Below are 13,680 nucleotides of genomic sequence, written 5' to 3'. Positions count from 1 at the left end.
ACACCATCATCACCACCACCACCATCATCACCAACACCATCATCACCGCCATCATCACCATCATCACCACCATCACTACCACCACCACCATCATCACCAACACCATCACCACCATCATCACCACCATCACCACCACCACCACCACCATCATCACCACCATCATCACCACCATCACCACCACCACCACCACCATCATCACCACTACCATCATCATCACCACCACCATCATCACCACCACCACCACCACCATCATCATCATCATCTAGTCCATCATGAAAGGCTGAAACAGAATGCCCAGGATGGGGAAATCTAAAACCTATAAAGACCTATTGGTTCCCTGTTCTAGAGTCAGAGGACTCCAAGATCAGGTGCTGATATCTAACAAGGGGCTTCATTCATGTTACCTTCCCACACAGCAGAAATAAACAGGCAAGAAAGAGACCCCACCACACACTGCTGAAAGCCATTTGTTTGTTTGTTGTTTGTTTGTTTTAGCATTTTAAAGGAAGGTGGACGATCTCGTTACATAACACAGGCTGGCCTCAAATACATAGCCCACATAGCCCAAGCTGGTCTCAAACTCATTATGTAGCCCAGGCTAATTTCTAACTCCAGCCTAGGCAGTTCTCCTGCCTCAGCTTCACAGGGGCTTAGATTCCAAGTGTGTACAACCCCAGCTAACAATCTACTGAAAGCCCTTTTATAAAGCCTTTAAACAGCATCCTCAAAGCGGAGTCTGCAAACCCAAGTCTGTTTTAAAGCACCCCCTCTCTCCTAGACAGGGGTTTTGTGTGTGTGTGTGTATGTGTGTGTGTGTGTGTGTGTGTGTGTCCTTGGCTTTCCTGGAACCAGATCAACTTGCCTCTGCCTCCTGAGTGCTGGGATTAAAGGTGTCACCACTGCCAGGCAGGGCCCTCCTTCTAATGATATTAAAGTGGCAACTAGATTTCAGTATAAGTTAGGAAATACATGCAAACCTTAGGAATAATCATTATCAAATATTATAAACTGCTGGGCGGTGGTGGCGCATGCCTTTAATCCCAGCACTTGGGAGGCAGAGGCAGGCGGATTTCTGAGTTCGAGGCCAGCCTGGTCTACAGAGTGAGTTCCAGGACAACCAGGGCTATACAGAGAAACCCTGTCTGGAAAAACCAAAAAAAAAAAAACAAAACCAAGTATTATAAACTAAAGGGAGCACAGTGCTATGTGCCTATAATCCCAAGAGGCTGAGGCAGGAGAATTACAGTTACAAATCTTATATCATCCTGGGCTATATAGCAAGTTCTCACTCTCATATATGTGTGTGTGTGTGTGTGTGTATAATTCATGTATGAATATTCATTTATACATGAACAATATAGAATGACTAATGCAGTAACATTAGACATATAATAAAACGGTAATTAAAAATTTAAATAAGGCTGGCGATGTAGATCAGCAGTAGAGCCCTTGTTTGTAATGCATAAGGCCCTAAATTTGATCCATAACATCACAAAATAAATAAAAGCAAAAGCAAAAGGTGGCTCTGGAGAAGCTCCTACATAAGTGTGAAATGGAGCAATTTCATGGCCGCTCCACACAGATTAAAGGATTTGAACAGATACATTTCTCCAGAGAAGCTCTGTAGATGGTCAACAATCACATTTAAAAAAATTGTCCAACTTCACCATCCATTAGAGAAATACAAATCGAGACTGCATGGCAGCTCAGTGTAGAAACATATACCTGTGACCTCAGCACCCTGGAGACAGGGTCAGCAAACTGGTGACAAGTTCAAGCCCAGCCTGACCCATATAGAGACAATGTGTCAGACATCTAGAGGAAAGGATGCAGAGAACCTGAACTTCGCTTTGTTGGTGGAAGGCCAATGGGGCAGCCCTGTGAAACAGTGTAGCAGGGTCTCACATCTGAAAAGTGAAGTTAACAGGGGCTGCAGAGATTCTCTCACTGAACCCTGGCCCCTGGAAGAGGATCTGGGCTCGGTTCTCAGCATCCATGTGGTGGGTCTCTAGAGGTAACTGTAACTCCAGTTCCAGGGCATCTGACACCTTCATCTGAGCTCATCATCAGGTGCCAGGCACACCTGTGACACACATACATACCTGTAAGCAAACACTCAGACACATACAATTTTAAAATTTTAATTAAAAAAATTAAATGTATTATATGATACAGGAATTCCACTTCGGGACGTATATATCCAAAACATTCAAAAGTAGAGGCAGACATTGGTGGTACACACCTGTAATCCCTGCACTGTGGGGGGGAGAGTCAGGAGGATTGAGGCCAGGCTGGGCCATTGAGTGAGTGAGGCGCTGTCTTAGTTAGGGCTTCTATTCCTGGGCAAAACATCATGACCAAGAAACAAATTGGGGAGGAAAGGGTTTATTCAGCTTACTTCCACATTGCTGTTGATCACCAGAGGAAGTCAGGACTGGAACTCAAGCAGGTTAGGAAGCAGGAGCTGATGCAGAGGCCATGGAGGGAAGTTCCTTACTGGCTTGCTTCCCCTGGCTTGCTCAGCCTGCTCTCTTATGGAACCCTCTTCCAGCCCAGGGATGGCACCACCCACAAGGGGCCCTCCCCCTTGATCACTAATTGAGAAAATGCCCCACAGCTGGGTGTCATGGAGGTACTTCCCCAACTGAAGCTCCCTTCTCTGTGATAACTCCAGCCTGTGTCAAGTTGGCGCACAAAACCAGCCAGTACAGGCACTGTCTCAAAAACTCAACTCAAAAGATTTGAAAGTAGGATCTTGAAGAGATATCCGAACATTCCTGCCCATTACTGCATGATTCAAGGCAGCTGGATGTCCAATGACGGAGAAACGGGCGAGCACAATATGGCGGGTGCACACAACAGAATCAAGTTCCACCCTCAAAAAAGGGACAGAGTCTGACAGCAACTACAACATGGGTGAACTTTGACAATACTATTGGGGAAAAAAAAGTCACACAAAGACAAATGCTACATGGCTCCCCCTCTGTGGGGTTCCTTAGAGAAGTCAAATTCAGCAGGCAAAACATGGAAGGAAGGCTTCCGGGGCTGAAAGGGGTGGGGCTGGGGGCTCCAGCAGAGCTTCCGGTTTTTCGGCCAGATGATTAGTGCTGTGGACTGAGGCTAATTACCGTCACACCCCAGGTTGAGTGTCGAGACAGGGTTTCTCTGTGTAGCCTTGGCTATCCTGGAACTCTCTCTGTAGACCAGGCTGGCCTCGAACTCAGAAATCTGCCTGCCTCTGCCTCCCAAGTGCTGGGATTAAAGGCGTGCGCTGCCACTGCCCGGCGTAGGGTGAGTGATTTTAACATCCCTGACATTACACTTAGATATGATCAACACAGGAATGTTTTATTCATTGGTTCATGCATTTGTTTTGAGCATTGAGACAGGGCTTCTTATGGCCCAGGCTGACCCTGCTACATAGCTGAGGCTAGCCTTGAACTCATAATCCTCCTGCCTTTATTTAACCACGCGCCAGGACTACAAGTGCAGGCCACCATGATCATATGTAAATTTTACTATGTTTATTTGGTCATAATTGTAAAAGAATGAGCTGGAAAGAAAAAAGCATGCCCGGAATATAGTTCCCCAGTGAGGAAGGAAGGAAGCTGGGATCATGCGAGGCATCAGGAGATGAAGGGCGTATATGTCCCAGAGGCCGTGGCTTTCCCAAGAAGGAAAAGCAAGGAAGCTGACTGAAGCAGAAGAAAGCAGAAGCCAGTGAGGTAGAGTCCGAACAGTGAGGTGTGCTCCGCCCACGCCTGCTGGTGGCTTCTCTGGCTTAGGAGCATGAAGGGCTTGTTAAGAATGAAAGTTCTGGGGCTGGCGAGATGGCTCATCAGGTAAGAGCACTGACTGCTCTTCCAGAGGTTCTGAGTTGAAATCCCAGCAACCACATGGTGGCTCATAACCACCCGTAATGAGATCTGAGGCCCTCTACTGGTGCATCTGAAGACAGCTACAGTGTACCTATGTATAATAGTAAATAAATCTTTGGACCAAAGAGAGCAGGGCCCAGAGCGAGTGGGGCTGACTGGAGCGAGCAGAGGTCCTAAATTCAATTCCCAACGGCCACATGAAGGCTCACAACCATCTACACAGCTACAGTGTACTCATATACATAAAATAAATAAATCTTTAGGAAAGAAAGACAGACAGACAGAAAGACAGAAAGACAGAAAGAAAGTTCTGGACTGGAGAGATGGCTCGGTGGTTAAGAGCACTGACTGCTTTTCTGGAGGTCCTGAGTTCAATTCCCAGCATCCACATGGTGGTTCACAACTGTCCATAATGGGATCCAATGCCCTCTTCTGATGTGTGTCTGAAGACAGCTACAGTGTACTTATATACATAAAATAAATAAATAAATATTTTTTAAAAAAGAATGAAAGTTCTGTGTATTGAGATCCTAACCCCGGGGGAGGTGGAGTTCTGGGAGAAGATGGGGCTGGGGGTGACTCATGAGCAGGATCGGTACCCTGAAAGAGCAGACTTGAAAAAGAGAAGGATTTCTTTCCTTGACTGTGTAGCTATAAGAAAAAGGTGGGTGGCTGGCTGTCAACCAGAAAGAGCACCTGCCTTCAGACAAAAAGCATTGGCTCTCTTCTGACAGTGGATTTCCCTGCCTCCGTAAGTTGGCAAACGCGTCCTGTTTGGTTTCAGGATGTAGAAGCATGAGAACTGGTTTTTAGGACGGTGGCTAAGATGATGAGGTAGGTAACTCCCCATGGGAGCTTCCCATGGGGACTGCAGGTTGCGGAGGGTGGGAGGAGTGAGGGAGCTGCAAGCAGAGGCAGAGGCTGGAGAGTGGGCGCTAAGATGTTTATCACTCGCCCACTCCCCACTCGCCCGCTCCCGGCCAGTTTCCTCAGGGACTTCAACGCCCTCATTCACAGTGAAACATCAATAACAAGGTCTGGCTCCTACCTCCTCCAGAGGACTGTGTTTCCTGTGGAAAGACAGTGAAATTCGACTCTGCTGCCAATGTACGGGATGACCTTGGGCTGCTTACTTAGCCTCAGTGAACTCCGGGCGGGCTCATCGGTAGACTAGGAGCCGAGATGCCACCACCCTGCTATTGTTGAGAGGATCTGGTGAGGTCACATCAGTAAAAAGAGCCTTTGTGAGTCACCAAGAGTCGTGCTGGCCTTTGACTGGAACCCTATGAACTGAGTATTCATGAAGGAAGTTCCAGGCAGGAGCAGAGAAGCTGGGCTGAGTGTCTCTGAGTATGCTTACTGGAGGCTCCCATCTCCAGGCACGTGGGGATTCGAAGGCCCACGCGAGGGTCAGAGGCTGAAGGAGGTGGACAGGCACGGGGCGGCAGCAGCAACTGCACAGTTGACATGTTGTGAAATAACTATAGCTGTTTCATATGTATAGGGATTATAGTACCCTGCACACTCAATCAGCAAATAGAGACCCCTTGCTCTTGGGAGAAACATAGGATTTGGTTCCCAGGAGCCCCTGGACGCAAGCTGGTTATCAGCTAATGAATTCATAGCATGTACTGTGCTCATTTCTGCTTCAAGGCACCATATTGAATACGCACTGCCCGTTAACGTTGAATTCACAGGCAATAGCATTACAGTGCACCCCTCCGTGAAAACGGTCTAACTTATATACTTTGTCCATGAGGCTATCACAGCCTACGAGTACTTAGGGACTCCAGAGTACTATGCTTGAGATAATGATTTGTAAGATCGCTAACAAAAAACATAAACACACATGCTGCAAATGGCACTAAGGAAACTTTGAGAGAACACTTGTTGGGACTAGAGAGCTGGCTCAGCCATTAGGAGTGCTTGTTGCTCTTATAGAGGACCCAGGTTCAATTCTCAGCACCCATGTGGTGACTCCAGTTCAGGGGGGACACTTTCTTTTAACTTCTGCAGATACCAGGCACTCACTAGGGTCACACACACACACACACACACACACACACACACACACACGGGCAAAATGCTCATACATATAAAAGTAAATAAATACATCTCACAGGATGAGAGGCAGGGGCACCACCTTATACTCCTCAGCAAATGTGTACTTCAGACAATTAGAATTGTCCAACACTCTGCTTGTTGCAGAGGACCCGGGGTTCCACAACTGATTTAGATAATTACAAAGAAGTGCTAGCAAAGAAAAGTAATTCCCAAACATAAAATCCACATATAACAAGAATTAAAAGTGTTTCTCTCCTTTCACAAGGTGGAGAGACTAAAGTTCATCGCGGAGCAACTAGCTGGCAACTAGCTAATAAATACTAGATCTAGAATTCAAACCCCACTGAAGAATCTTCTATGGCTGGGATTTTAGCAGTATCAGATATTGTCTTCCAGCCCACACTCATTCCTTTTATAAATAAATCTCTAGACTCAAAGACGACGGCCAGCCACAGACACTGGAGGCAATCCCAGCATTCATTGCGGGACTTGGACAGGTGTACAGCCTTTTTTCTCAACAACAGCGCCCTTTGTTTCATCAAGTACCTGACCTGCCTGCGTTATTTATACCTTCGAAGCTTCCAACGTATTTCTCTCTCACTGTTTACAGGACTCAGGAAGAATCGCATTGGGAAACGCTCAGCTAGGAAACCTGTGCGTTTACAGATCGGGCCACCAGGGGTCGCTCCTCCCCATATGCATGCACTCTTATCTCCTAACCCTTCTACCCACAAGCACAGGAAGGCCTCAGCTAGCCAGAGTGGTCCAGGCAACTGCACAGAACAATGGGCTGATTGATGCAAACGGACCATGAAAGACAAATTGTTCCGATGAAGTACATTCCAGGCTCCTGCCAAACGCCCAGGGTGTGTGGAATTTCAAGGAAAAGCTGAGTGGATTTGGGTTGTCCCCGTGGCCCTTGGGCTCTTTTTCCCTAGAATGTAGATGGCTTGGCCTAGGTTCCCAGGAGACTGCCCTGGATGGATGGATAAAGGTTGAGGAAGGAGAGGGACCAAGTGGACAATGAGACAATCCTCACCATCACAGTAGATAGAATCCTGGCTTCCACCCCAGGTCACCCGGGGCTCCTGAACATAAAAAAGCTTTAGCAAACTGTTCTCTGCCCAACTCCCAACCCCACACCCAGTGCTTTATGACCCCAGAGCATCCTATTCTTCTCTCTAGATAGCCCCGGGGGAACCTTTCCTCTCTTTGGCTCTGTTTTCCCACCTGTAAGTGTGGTCAATCACCCTCTGTACTCATCTCCAGGGGGTTTGTGAGAATCAAAAGAAAAATATCTAGAAACGTTAACATTTCTGTCAGTGGAAGACCATAAACCCACGCCCACCTGCCCCAGGCTCCAGTAACCAGACCTTGTTCCCAGATCCATCCTGGCTCCTGGAGACCTCCAGGTGACCCCAGTTCCAGCACAAGCCACATAGCATGAGCTTGCAACCTCTTCAGGATCTGAACTTCCAACCACTGCCATCCCCCCAAACCCCTAGGGCCAGGGAGGGTGGAACAGGATCTAAAACTGAAGCCTGCACAAAGGTTCCTTGTCCTGCTGGGCAGCCTGGCACCGGCTGTCCAATCTTGAGAGGGCTCTCTTGAACTATTGTGTCTCTGTTGTGGCTTGAGGGACAGACGAGCAGCTCAGAGCCCACCAGGGCCAGGCTTGGCTCACCAGGCTGATGCCCATTCCACCATGCCGTGTCTGGATCACTCAACTCGGACTTCTTATGTGATGGCTCTTAGTCTTTTTCTTCCCATGAAAAAGGCCAGATATCTACCAGGATCTGTCTGTTCTGCAGTCTTTGTCCAACATGTCTACGGTTACGTGGTGGCCTCTGCCTGCTTCTCTTTACCATGCAGCCCCTCCTTATTATTAGTTTGCTATCCTTTTCTAGTTAACTACTTAGTAATTCATACCAGATGCCCAACAGCTCTAACCCACATGCAACATTCAATAAGATGCTATTATTACTCAGCTTTGTGGGGCTGGTGAACCACCCTGGGTGAAGGCTTTAAGCTGTGGAAGGCACCCTGGAAGATACAAAGCCAACAGGAGGGGAAAAGGAGCAGACGTCAGAATGTGGGGCCCGGGTGACATCCTGAGAGTTGTCCATTTCTACCCTTTGGGCAGGTGGCCAACGATAGCATCATATAAATATGATGTCAGTTGAGGCAAAATGGGGCTGACGAGATGGCTCAGCAGGTAAAGGAGCTTGCTGCCAAGCAGGACAACCTGAGTTTGATTCCAGGAACCCATATGGCAGAAAACGAACCCGTCGTGCAAGTTGTCTTTTAACCAACACACACACACACACACACACACACACACACACGCACACGCACACGCACACGCACACGCACACGCACGCGCGCGCACACACACAAAGAGAGGGAGGAGGAGAGAAAGAGAGAGAGAGAGAGAGAGAGAGATGCATTTGCCTATACACATGCAAAGCAAAATGACTTTAACTTTTTCAAAATTAAAGAAGATGCAGAAAGGGGGGCTAAGCGTGTAGCACAGTTGCAGAGTCTATTCCCAGCAAGTGTAAGACTCTAGGGTTTGATCCCCAGCACCAGGTAGGGAAGCCACATCATGTTAAAGCAGCCTTGGTCGTGCTCAGCTGTAATCTCAGTACTCAACAGGTAGAGGCAGGAGAACTCAGCATCTGGAGCTGGCTTTGGCTACACAGCGAGACAGGAAGGGAAGGAGGGAGGGATCCAAAAAGAGGAGAAATGACTTGGGGAAGCTGGAAACTGTGAGTATCCATTGAATCATTTCTAGAGAATGTAGTATCTGCCTAAGACAAAAAACCACAGCCCCTGCTCCCTGGACAGCTTCCATCCTGCGAGGAGAGAATTAGGCAGGCAGCCCTGCCCTGGGGCAGGTGCGTGCGTGTACACATGCGCGTGCGCGTGCGCGTGCGGGCGCGCACGCGGGGCTTGGCCAGCTGGTCCAATATTTAACCCAGAACCCCCATACTCTGGCTCAGAACAATGGGCCACCCGGGTGCTAGCAATAGCTGCAAAGGAGGCTCCAGCGCCCAGGGCCACGCCCATACTGCTGTGGCCCATACCAAGAGTTAACCAGCCCATCCCTTCCTGACTTTGGGCAGGAGGGTCAGTCTCAAGTCCCCTCAATAAACAGTACTAGGGCCAACTGCCAGCATCGCATACAGCTGCAGAAACCCTGCTTGGCGCTGAAAGAGGCCTCCACCTCTTCCCAGCCCAGCCCAAAGGGAGGGTCCACAGGCCTGGAAGGAGTTAAGTCCACAGGATGCGCCCAGGACCCAGCTGTTTCCCGTGGGCGGGCGGGCGGGCGGGCAGGGGATTTACAGCCTCCCACACTGTGGGGCTGAGCAGCCTGTGCAGGAGAGAGATGCTTCTCTCTCACACAGTGACAAAAAGGCAGAGTTCTGGCTGCGATGTCAGACTCCTCTGTCTCGAAGCCAGGGCCTCCCACGCGGCGCCAGGGGGAAGGTGGAGGCAGGAAGGAGAAGCCTGAGGTCCACAAGAACCCTGGCTCCGACTGTCAAGATGGATAAAGACAGAACTGACCCTGCCTGTCCTGGGCCTCTATTCATGTGGAGACAGTCAGTAGTCAGTGGCAGGGAGTTCAAACTCCAGGCTTCCGTTTCTGTAAGAGAATCTAATTCTACGCTGCCCATCTGTCTACCTGCTTCTCCCTTCTTGATGCACCCTTTGAGGGGGTAGTGACTAATGGAGCCCCAAACGTCCATATTCTAGTCCCTCAGACCTGCGATCGCATTGAGCATCCTGAGGTGGAGGGATAATTTTGATGAGCCTTTGTGGAGGATGAACACCACCACAAATGTCCTCGCGTGAGGAAGGCACACAGACACAGCAAGATAGACCAGCAGACACCGTGCCCACAGTGGCAGGGACTGCTAGCGCTGCATAAACCACGGCATACCTGGAGTCACTTGAGGCAAAAGAGACCCGACTCTTCTCACCTCCAACCCACAGCAGGAGTGCAGCCTGCCCTTATCTCGATTTTTGGCCTGCAGATGGCTCTAGTCTTTGCGGGCTCCCCTCTACCCCCGAGCTGTGAGAATATTAACTTCTGTGGGTAAGTCGAAAGTGGGAGAATGCTTTCTTTAAGTAGTGACAGAAAGCCAGTTCAGTCAGCCACCTAACCAGATAGATGGAGCACAGCATCCTCTCTGCCTAGCCACTCTTTCCTGTTCTGATTGTCCTTGCCACCACCCCAACCCTGACCTGGAACTGTACTTTTCCCTGGCCAAGAACAAAATTCGGGCCTATGGGCATTCCCCTGAGGTAGAAAGGTAGACTGCCTATGCTTAGCAAGCCAGTTAGTGAATGTGTGTTTCTTAAGTAGGAGATAGGCCAGCTAGACTCTTTCAGTATCAGATCGACTTCTTGGACTGATATGGCCTCCAGGCCTACTGAGCCATCTTGGTGTGGTGGCACAGGTCTGTAATTACAAAGCTAGTACTAAGGAGGCTGAAGCAGGAGAACTTTGAATGCCACCCTCCCCCCCCCAAGTCATCCTGGCCTACATAGAAAGATCCTGTCTCAAAATACAAACAATCCATTATTTTGGTGACTTAAAAAAATGTCAATACTGAGTTGTATATTTTAAAATAAATTTTATTCATTTAATAAATAAATCCAAAAAAAAAGGACCCCTTGGGGTGAGCCAGGAGTATCTAGAGCCTGGGCTAGCTAGCCTGTCTCTCTCTCTACTACCCAGGGATATTTTAGTCTTCCAGGAATCAGTAATTACAGGGAGGCCAGCCTACTTTCTGGGAAACCAAATTGCCAAATCTGTGGAGAGATTTTGAAATGGGGGAGAGAGAGACCAGAGTCTCAAACCCTTAGCAATCACTTGCTGGACTCACACTGTACCAGGTGCTGCAGGCACACATCTAATATGCTGCATATTTAGGTAGGGCTGCAGGCACACACACACACACACACACACACACACACACAAGCATACATAGGCACACACACAAACACAAGCACATACAGGCACACACACATACCACAAACACATTACCCTGCAGGCTTAACACATCACTTCGCTTTCCACGCCAGGGTTCAATGCAGCCCCTACCTAAAGAGAAAGATTTGCAATGCCTGGGGCCACTCTTAGATCCCTGGCAGCTATACGTGTGTATCATCAAAACCAAGGGAAAAAGAGTCAGAATGGACAGGACAAAAGTCACAGTCTACAGACCCTCAAAGCAGAGGTGACAGCAACCCCCACTCTGTTGATTAAAAGCAAGTCGCAGGGGTGGAGATGCCGGGTGCCTCTCTAACATCCACAAAGTCCCATTTTTTCCATCACCAAGATTCCGCAAAACCAGGCATGGTGACATATGCCTGGGATCCTGTCATTTCAGCATTCCAGAATTTGAGGCAAGAAGATCAGAAGTTCAAGCCATCTTCAGCTACATAGCAAGTTTGAGGCCAGCCTGAGATACAAGAGATGCTGTACACAAAATAAAGATGGTCAGAGGTTCATGGAGGCTCTTTCGTGCTGCTAAGAAGAAGGGCTGTTCCAGCTTCCAGGAAGAGGCTCCCAGACACTGGCTTCTTGCTCTCTGGGTACCAATCCTTCACCAGTCTGGCATGATATTCCTGCACATGTGTACAGCCTGGTGTTTCCATATTGCCACACGGTCTCTGTGTTCTTGACCTTATGTACATAGTATTCCTAGAAGGCAGGATGGTCATGATTCCTATTCTAAATATCTGTGGAAACTGAGGCCCAGAGCTGTAAATGAAACCAGAAGCCCATTTCCCCAGGGGCTCTCTTCTCCAGGGACTATTTAGATACCAGTAGGATCTGACAGAGAAAACCACAAGAGACAACCCAAAAACAGAGGAAGGGCTGTCCTCGTTAAAGTCGCCAAGGGACATTCAACCCTGGCTCATAAAGCTAAGCGATGTGTTAAACCTGAAGGGTAATGTGTATGTGGTGTGTATGCGTGTGACTGTGTATGCTTGTGTGTGTGTGTGTGTGTGTGTGAGCCTGTGTATGCTTGTGTGTGTGTGCCTGTGTATGCTTGTGTGTGTGTGAGAGCCTTGTATGCTTGTGTGTGTGTGCCTGTGTATGCTTGTGTGTGTATGCTTGTGTGTGTGTATATGAGCCTGTGTATGCTTGTGTGTGTGTGCCTATGTATGCTTGTGTGTGTATGCCTGTGTATGCTTGTGTGTGTGTATGTGAGCCTGTGTATGTTTGTGTGTGTGTGTGCCTCTGTATACTTGTGTGTGTGAGCCTGTTTAAGCTTGTGTGTGTTTGAGAGAGAAAGAGAGAGCCTGTGAATGCTTGTGTGTGTGTGTGTGTGTGTGCCTGTGTATGCTAGTATTTGTGTGTCCACTTGTGGTGGGTGGTGGATGTGTTCATTCAATAAATCTCCACAAACCACCTGGACCCTAAACCGCATTAAGCAGTATTGCAGCCTCCACTTTTCTGTACCCCGAGCTGCTAGTGACCACTGACAATCACAGATGCCCGAGTACCAGCCTTGTGAGCTGGCTACTTTAGAATTACTATCGAGGTTTCGGTTTTGTTGCTACTGTTTGTTTTATTTGGGGGTAGTTTAGGTTTTGTAGTGTGGGGAATTGGATCCTGGACCTTGTGTGTGCTAGGTGAATGCTCTACCATTGCGCTACATGTAGTGCGTGTGTGTGTGTGTGTGTGTGTGTGTGTGTGTGTGTGTGTGTGTGTGTGTGTGTTGGGACAGGATTTCTAGATGTCCTGGGACTTTCTATGTAGACCAGGCTGGCCTTGAACTCTGCCTTCCAAATGCGTGAAACAATCCCTGGCTGTGTTGTTGTTGCTGTTGTTCTTAAAGAGAGTCTCACTATGTAGCCCAGTCTAACCTCAAATTTATACTCCTCCTGCCTCAGCCTCCTGATGGCTGGGATGACAAACATCTTTTCCAGTAGGTTGTATGCTTTTATCAAGCAGTCATTTCTGCTCATTTGCTAGATTGGTAACTAGTGATCAGCTTCTATTTATAAGAAGGGCAAGTCAGGCCAGTAATAGAGACGTGCTTAAGGTCAGAGTATTGGGTAATGACCGGTCTAAATAAGAACCCAGAAGGTCCCTCCTGACTCCTGACCTGGCTTTCTCCAGATTTCATGTGTCTGAAGTGTGCCAATGGCATCGGGAGACCAACTCATGACCACTCACACCCAAGAGGCACCTGCCCTGCCAGTTAATAATAGCCCCCTAATTCTCTCTCTCTCTCTCTCTCTCTCTCTCTCTCTCTCTCTCTCTCTCTCTCTCTCTCAACCTACCTACCTACCTCTCACTCTCTCCCAACCCCTCTCCCTCTCCCTTCCCCCCCACCTCCTTCTGTGCATAACTTTGATGCATCCAGCCACTGGCTTGGGAATCCAACAGAGAGTACAGCCTGAGGTCAGGAATCCTGGCTTCCTGCATTTTTTCCAGCCCCAGTGAATAATTGAAGGCTTTGAGTCCATTCCAGTGGCCAGGCTCTGTCCAGGCCTGGAGCAGCTAAGCACAGGGGCAGGGCTGCAGTTGCTCCAGCCAGAGGACCTCTCTCTGTATTATGTAAGGAGGAAACCTGAAAGTCTCTTAGGACAGCATGGATCCTGGCAGCAAACATACGGTGGAAGGAAGCTGGCCATGCAGAGTAGCAGCCACAGAGGCCAGGAGGAAGTCCTGCCACAGAGGCCAGGAGGAAGTGCTGCCACAGAGGCCAGGAGG

General features: G+C 48.7%; 1 protein-coding gene across 1 annotated transcript in view; it reads right to left on the bottom strand.

Moving 5' to 3' along the window:
- The window catches only part of Tnni1 (troponin I1, slow skeletal type), a 31,314-nt gene extending 26,370 nt beyond the window's left edge, over positions 1 to 4,944 (bottom strand). Inside the window, exon 1 of the mRNA XM_031383874.1 lies at positions 4,927 to 4,944. The gene's annotated coding sequence lies outside the window, so the exon portion shown is untranslated. The remainder of the gene's footprint in view (positions 1 to 4,926) is intronic.
- Between the last annotated feature and the right edge of the window lie 8,736 nt (positions 4,945 to 13,680).

The sequence above is a fragment of the Mastomys coucha genome, unplaced genomic scaffold (genome assembly GCF_008632895.1).
Source record: "Mastomys coucha isolate ucsf_1 unplaced genomic scaffold, UCSF_Mcou_1 pScaffold1, whole genome shotgun sequence".
Classification (NCBI taxonomy): Eukaryota; Metazoa; Chordata; class Mammalia; order Rodentia; family Muridae; genus Mastomys; species Mastomys coucha.
The sequence above is the reverse complement of the archived record's forward strand: the minus strand, read 5'-3'. Positions and strand labels throughout refer to the sequence as shown.